The following is an 8,228-nucleotide window of genomic DNA, read 5'->3' on the forward strand; positions in this document are numbered from 1 at the left end:
TACAAGGCTAGGTGATGGGTATACCTTGGCATCAGGCCACATGACAATGGTCAGCATTGTGGCTCAGGGCTGTAGTTTCTGCATTTGCCCACACAGGTGGGTATTGTATCCCCCATCCAGTCACCTCGGTGATTATTGTGTGTAGCCAATGCTGTGCATCGCTTGCCATGTATGTGTTCCTTAGTCCATGATATGGATGGTGTCTGGGATGTGCACACCTCCCACATGCATACACAGTGACATGTGGAACAGTACCTGGGGTGTCTGGCCCATGTTGTGTACACAGATTATCATCAGATGTGCCAGTCTTGGCCACCTGTGGAGGGAACTGGTAATGGATGGCACGTTTACTCTGCACCTACACTGCTAGCATGCTAACGGCATTCCCTGGTGTCAGTGGCATGTGTCCATACAGGGCATGTTTTCAGGCATGGTATGTCCTTTGTGGGTCACATGTGGTGGCACCACAGGTGTTGCAGGTGTCCATTGGGGAACATGGGGAAGGTGCGCTGTCTGCATGTACGTGCCTATTAGACAGATGAACAGGTTGCTATTCCCTCTGTAGCCCACTGCAATCACTCATAGTTACTATCAGTGGCCAATATGCAGTGTACTACCCACATATTGGCTGTTGCCTAGGCATGTGTGTGTGTGTATGGGACATGGGTTGAGAGTGTGCTCTGTGTAATACTGGGGTTGCTAACTGTGATTGCCTGGCCTTGATGTCATGTATGGGCATGGATTTGCACCCCAGCCTCTCGGCTATTTCACATCTGTTATCCCTCTATGGTGGACATTGTGATATATACTAGGGCCGTCATATAAGAAATTTACAAAACACGCTCCACATTGGTCCCAGATATCATGCACTCACACCCACCTCCACACAGGATACGAGTTACACACATATACACACACACACACACACCTGTCATGTCTGGGAGTAGGACACCTACCTATCTAGTTTATTACACTATAGCACTACACAGTTATAGTATGTGCCACAGAGATTACTGGAGTACTTTTTCCCCAAAGGTGTATGTCACATTGGATGACATCAGCAGGATTGGCAAAGTATGACATTCGACTAGTAGTGAGTGTGGCTAGGCTAAAATGCATTGCTCCCTGCGCAGACATTGAAACACACAGAAAATATCCACAACTGATATGTGTGGGCATAGAACCCCTAACAGGGGATCCATACCACACTACAGCATGGAGCTGTTATGGGACACACTACATGGATTACTCGGGAATGCCTTCCCCAAAGGTGTATTTCACAAGGAATGACATCAGCAGGATTTCCAAAGTAGGGCATTTGAAATATACTGTGTGTTACTAGCCTAAAATGCATTGCTCCATACACAGACATTGAAACACACACAAAACATGGGTTGGTATAGAACCCCTAACAGAGGTCTATACCACATTATAGCATAAGGCTGTTATAGGATGTATCACGGGGATTACTGGAGAACTTCTTTCCCAAAGGTGTATGTCACAATGAATGACAACAGCAGGATTGCCAAAGTAGGGCATTTGAAATGTACTGAGTGTGACTAACCTAAAATGCATTGTTCCCTACACAGACATTGAAACGCACACAAAAACATCCAAAACTGCCATGGGTGGGAATAGAACCCTACCAGAGTTGTATATCATACTATAGCAGTGTGCAGTTTCAGGATACACTACAGAGATCATTGGGCTACATGTTTCCCAGAGATGTATTTCTAGGTGGATGACATCAGCAGCCTTGCCAAAGATGAACATTTGAATTGTAGGGAGTGTGACCAGCCTAAAAAACATTGCTCTCTACATAGAGACACACTTACCATGTCTGGGATTCGAATAACTACCTAACTAATTTATTACATTACAACAGTACGCAGTTACAGGATGCGCTACAGAGATTATTGGACTACAGTTTCCCAGAGGTGTATTTCTAGGTGAATGACATCAGCAGCCTTGCCAAAGATGAGCATTTGAATTGTAGGGAGTGTGACTACCCTAAAAAGCATGATTCTTTACACAAACAAACACACACACTTCCAAGTCTGGGATTAGAACAGCTACTTAACTCATTTATCACACTACAGCAGTACACAGTTACAAGAGACACTATGAAGATTATTGGGCTACAGCTTCCTAGAGGTGTATTTCTAGGTGGATAACATCAGCAGCCTTGCCAAAGATGAGCATTTGAATTGTAGGGAGTGTGACTACCCTAAAAAGCATGATTCTTTACACAAACAGACACACACACTTCCCAAGTCTGGGATTAGAACAGCTACTGAACTCATTTATCACACTACAGCAGCACACAGTTACAAGAGATACTATGAAGATTATTGGGCTACAGCTTCCTAGAGGTGTATTTCTAGGTGGATGACACCAGCAGCCTTGCCAAAGATGAGCATTTGAATTGTAGGGAGAGTGAATAAAAAGAATAGTTCTCTACACAGAGTCAGACATGCACACACTTCCCACTTGGGATTAGAGCAGCTACCTAACTAATTTATCACACTACAGCAGTACTCCATTACAGGACACACTACAGAGATTACAGTGCTATAGTTTCCCAGAGGTGTATTTCTAGGTGGATGACATCAGCAGCCTTGCCAAAGATGAGCATTTGAACTGTAGGGAGTGTGACTACCCTAAAAAGCATTTCTCTCTACATAGACAGACAGACACCCACAGTTGCCATGTCAAGGATTTGAATTCCTGCTTAACTATTTTAGCACACTATAGTAGCATGAAGTCATGGTAAACACCACAGAGATTACAGGGCTATAATTCTCCCAAGGGTGCATTTCACAGTGGGTGACCTCAGCAGGCTTGTCATAGTAGTGCTGTGGGGAGGGCAGTGTGTGTGCATGGGCCATAACCCATTCATCTAGAGGTTGACACACCACATGCAGGCACACACAGGGTCATATTTCACAGGTACGTGTATACAGCTGCTAGATGACTACTTCCTTGTACAGTCATGTTTCACAGCTGGTACGTGCACCAATAGTCTGTAATGTTGACAGATACTGGTGGCTAGTATCTGCAGTGAGTGACATCTGAACCTCATGTGGTTGGGGCCCTTTGGCTGTATGCTGGGTGGGACAGGCCTGGATGGCTCCTTGTCACAGTCACCCTCTTCCACATATCTATGTATGTCTACCTTTGGCTTATTATAGTCTGTTGTCCTTACATATATGTCTGTATTCCTATCCACTGTGTGTGCAAGGCATGTGTGGTGCATACTGGCGAGTGTCTGCACTAACTGCAACTGCCAGATATGTCTGCATTTGCAGACATGGCCTTCATGTGTTTACGTGTGCGAACATGCCCAGTATGACCTTTCAGTATGTTGTTGACTGACATTGCCTTCATTTCTCTAAGTGTGTGAGCATGCCCAGTATTGCCTTCTGCATTTAATGTGTGGGTCGAGTTCAGGTAGTTTGTACTGCAGTGCTGACCTTGTTGTTGTACACCGATAGGTGGCATGCTGTTTCTGCAGGGTATCCATCAAGCATTTGGCATTGACTGTTCCTACATTTCTGCATAGGAAGAGGGGGGGGGGGCTCAGCTGACTATTTCTGCATTTCTACACAGGATGGGGGCACACCTGACTGTTATTACATTACTACATGGGGGGCACACCTGTCTATTTCTACATTTCTACACAGGGTTGGGGGGGCACACCTGACTGTTATTACATTCCCACGTAAGGTGGGGGGCTCACCTGACTATTTCTACATTTCTACACAGGGTAGGGGGGGCACACCTGACTGTTATTACATTACTATGTAGGGTGGGGGGGCTCACCTGACTATTTCTACATTTCTACACAGGATAAGGGGGCACACCTGACTGTTATTACATTACTACATGGAGGGGCACACCTGTCTGTTTCTACAGTTCAACACATTATTGGGGGGCACACCTGACTGTTATTACATTACTATGTAGGATGTGGGGGGCACACGTGACACTTGTACACATTTGCTATGACTGTACTGGTATGTCAGGTACTCCATTTCATTCTGTATTGTTAACTATCATGCTGACTAGAGGCATATCAGAGTACTACAGATCGTGGCTTTGGTTGCCCTACATATTGTTGTCTGACTTCCTACCCTTCAGAACTAACATCCCACTGCCTGTCCTGCTGTAGTCTGTCTGTGTAGGCCTGGGGAGGAGGTTAACCATAGCCATCATTCAGGGGGCATGGCATAGGCTCTGTTTGGGTTTGTCTACATTGGTCCTGCTGGCTGAGACTGTTGTTGGGTATGTGAACCGCCCTGACTGGCATGTGTGGGTCATATGGACACACATGTCACTAAGCACATTTCCTGCAGTGGGTTTTGTCACCCTGTGTAGTACTGGCTACTATGGTGACTCCAGTATGTGTTACAGATGTCATGGTGCCACTATGGGTGTCTACTGTCTGCTGTCATAACATTCAGCCACCCATTTTAATTTCATGCTCACATCCATACCATAGATACAGGTAACGACACATTCTACTCCATTTGGCAATTGGTAGGTTAATTGACTTACCTTGAGGGTGTGCCAGACATGAGAATGGTACTGGAGGGCTGCCTATGTCAGAAGCACATAGTACACTCCCTATATATGATTGAGCACAGGTAGTGTCATGTTTGGCATCCCTTTTACTGTATGTGTGACCCAGAGAGGTGTCACTCCCTGGGTCACTACTGTGTCAGTGTATGTGCTATGTGTTGTCTCTTTGCCACAGCCTCGACATACTGGGCACACCTCCATCTGCCTACTGGGACAAGCTCAGGTTGTTCCTCCTCCGAATCACTCTGTGCCTGTGCAGGCCTTGGCATTGGTGGGGCTGCGTGGTCCTGCCCCATGCTGTTCCTGCTGCAGCTGTTTCCGCAGGATCATAGTGTGTAGCATAGCACATACCATAACAGTTTGGGTACATGTAGCTGGTGAGTACTGCAAGACTCCATCGGATGTGTCCAGACACCGTAACCATGACCTGAGCATCCCAAACACACGCTCTATTATAAGTCTGGTCTGTGCATGTGCCTCATTATGGCGTTCTTGTTCAGGTGTGTGTGAATTTCTGATGGGTGTCATCAGCCACGGCTACAGTGTGTAACCAGCATCCCCCACTAGGTTACTGTAGGTGATGTCCCCATTGGCAAATCTCTGGTACAGCTGCATCACATGTCATAAGTGGGAATCGTCATAGCTTCCAGGACAGCCAGCACACACATTCATTATAATGCCCTGGGCATCACATACAACCTGGCAGTTGATGGAGGGGATGCCCCTGCAGTTGATGTAGGCCCTACCCTGATCCCCAGGTGGTGCTTTGATGCATATGTGCATGCAGTCTATAGCATCCACTACCTCAGGGTATTCTGCTATTTCATGGAAGAGATGCATATTGCTGGCCAACACCTCACGGGTGTTGAGGAAATATACATGCTCACTGGCATGTGCTGACATGGCATCCAGGAACTGGTGGAATACTCCTGATGCTGATGCCTGTGAGATCCCCATGATATCCCCAGTTAAGCTTTGGTAGATACCTGTGGCTAGTATTCCTAGTCCTACACATACCTTGGTATCCACTGGGATGGGTTCCTCTCGGTCAGTTTGGTGTGTCAGGTATGGCTGGCACAGCTCAACAATTTGCTGTAGGAGGTCTCTGTCCACCCTATAGTGCTCCACTATCTCCAGCACATGTAGCCCCTGGTAGGTTACCCTGGGTCTGTACACTCTTGTCCATCTCCTCACTGTGGGTTGATCGGCAGCATTCACATCCTCACCACCCTCAGCCTCTTGCACATGTTGTTCTATGTTGTCTGCTGCAGCCCTTCTCATTTTGTAGGTTTGTTTGTTAAAAGTTCCCTGCTTGTATACACTGATGGTGTAGAGTGTGGGAAAAACCAGAGGGGAAGGTGTTTCATAGTTTATAGTAGTGTTCTGGGCTGGGCTGGTCTGCTGCCTGTGTAATTGGCTGATTTTGATACATTTCACCTGCCTGCTAAGCTAGTTCTCCTTGATTACCTTCCTACTGCTGTTTTCCCTTCCAATTGCCTTCCTGTTTAAGCCTGTGTGTGTGCCGCGCAGAGTGCTCAAATGTGCACACTGCTGCTATTTCCTGGTTTATCTTATTTTTTCTCTCTGTAAAACCCAGTGCATGGCACGCACACCCACTTAGGCAATGTAAAGAGTGCTAGGCAGAGTCGGACACACCACCTTGCTTAGCTGTGCTTAGCCAGGAGCAAACCTGAGCCACAGGGCTCCAATCTGCTTATAGTATGTCTAACACCCACCCCCATGATGTCACTTAACTCCTAGGCTTGCACAAAGCTATTCCTTTTCTTACACTGTTGAGACCTGACTCACATGCTGGGGAAAACTGTGATTCGCTATCCTTTCCCTCATTTGCATAGGATTACCTGCTAATGCATAGTTACATGTCTCACAATGAACCTCCCCCGTTAGCAACCACTACTCACTGGCCAGGTTGTCTTCTGCCTGCCATTGACTTGCATGGCAAAATAATGATTTTAGTTAGACTGCTTATTTTAGGTTTATTTTATTATTTTCCCTCCGATCCCATTTGCGTGCCATTGACCTATGCTTAAACAGCCGAGATCAGCTAAAAAATAAAAATAAACTTGATTTTTGTTTTTTTTGTTGTTATTTGCAATGCCAATGGCCTTATACTTGGCCATTGGCATGCTTACTACATGATATGCAGACTTTATTTGGGGGCTGTCACAGCTCCATTTTGGATTTTGCAGAAATGTACTCGGTTACTGAGTACATTTCAGCAGATAGCATTAGTCTTGCACAGACTGTTGCAAGCTTTCTGGATTACAAAATCACCTCATTTGCATAGATTTCTCCTGAAAATGGAGTGATTTGTATACCAGGGCTTAGTCCGTGCAGGATTAGTGCAGAAGCGCTCGTGCACGTCCCTGCAGGCTGTTCCTGGATCGCACAGCAGACATATTGCCTGCTTGAGCTACTGCACTGATTTTGCACTCTGTGCAAGCTTTTGAGAATCCGGGCATATGAATAATTTTCATCAGGAATCAATTGTGGATATCTGCTACCGTGGTCAGCTATGACCGTAGTGCTCCTCAGTACAGAAAGGTCTGAGAGGCATAAAAAACTAGTGAAATTGTACTCCTGTACTCCTCTACATATCAGCAGAATACACCACTTCCATACTGCACAGATCTATTATACCTTAAAACACTATACAAATCTGTAATAGGTTATGTCAAATGAGCTATCTCCAAAAGGCAATGTGGTGCCCTGCAGACAACCATGTCCTGTACAAGACAAGACGTTGCAATGTCACAGACAAAGAGAGGCCTCTGGCATGTACAGCAAATGATAACATGGCAAAGGATGCCAGAGGAGAACAGCCTGTGACATACAATCAGGGAAATTACAGGGACTGACTGCCATATGGAATAATGTATACAAATATGCACCATAAAAAACATAGAATTATATTCTATGTGGTTAACACATACAGGAAACAGAATTCATGGAAGGAGCACAAAAACTGTATATATTCTCCAGTGGTACCTCTGTGTTGATGCCAAACCCATGGATATTTGTTGTTGATCTCCTGTAAAGAGTTGAACACAGTATTCACCACTGACCTAAAGAAGTCTCCCATCATCATCTGTATCTGGGTCCTGAAGACATCACTGATGTCTTTGTACATCTAGTCCCTCATGCAGACTGGTCCTAGTGGAACACAGTGCGGCTGGTCTGCATGAATGACAGCACATGGTAGTCCTGGCTTATCTGTTGGGGCTGCACCCTCTTCCTTGGAGTCCAACTCATCAGGCACTAGTCTGACACATTTTTCTCCAGAATTTTCAGTTGACTGATGGGCTGTTACATCTGAGATCTCTGTAAGTTACAATGAGTAAAACAAGTGGACAAATTAACATGAGGGCCTATGAAATTACCTTATCACTACACAATGCAATAGTCTAATACAAATGTATTCTCACTGCTGTCAGTCAAAAGTGCATATCACTGCACTCAGAAAATTCATGCAGAGACATATGCAGAGATCAGCAAAGAACTGGAATATCGATGCTCACACTGAATAAAAACTACTATGCATCGACAGTAAACACTAATAAAAATCAGATTAGTCACAGGTTAGGCTCCACCATATCTCATGAAGTATATGAGGCATGAATTCCAAG

Source organism: Protopterus annectens, chromosome 5.part0 (assembly GCF_019279795.1).
Source record: "Protopterus annectens isolate FY-2018-M chromosome 5.part0, PAN1.0, whole genome shotgun sequence".
Taxonomy (NCBI): Eukaryota; Metazoa; Chordata; order Ceratodontiformes; family Protopteridae; genus Protopterus; species Protopterus annectens.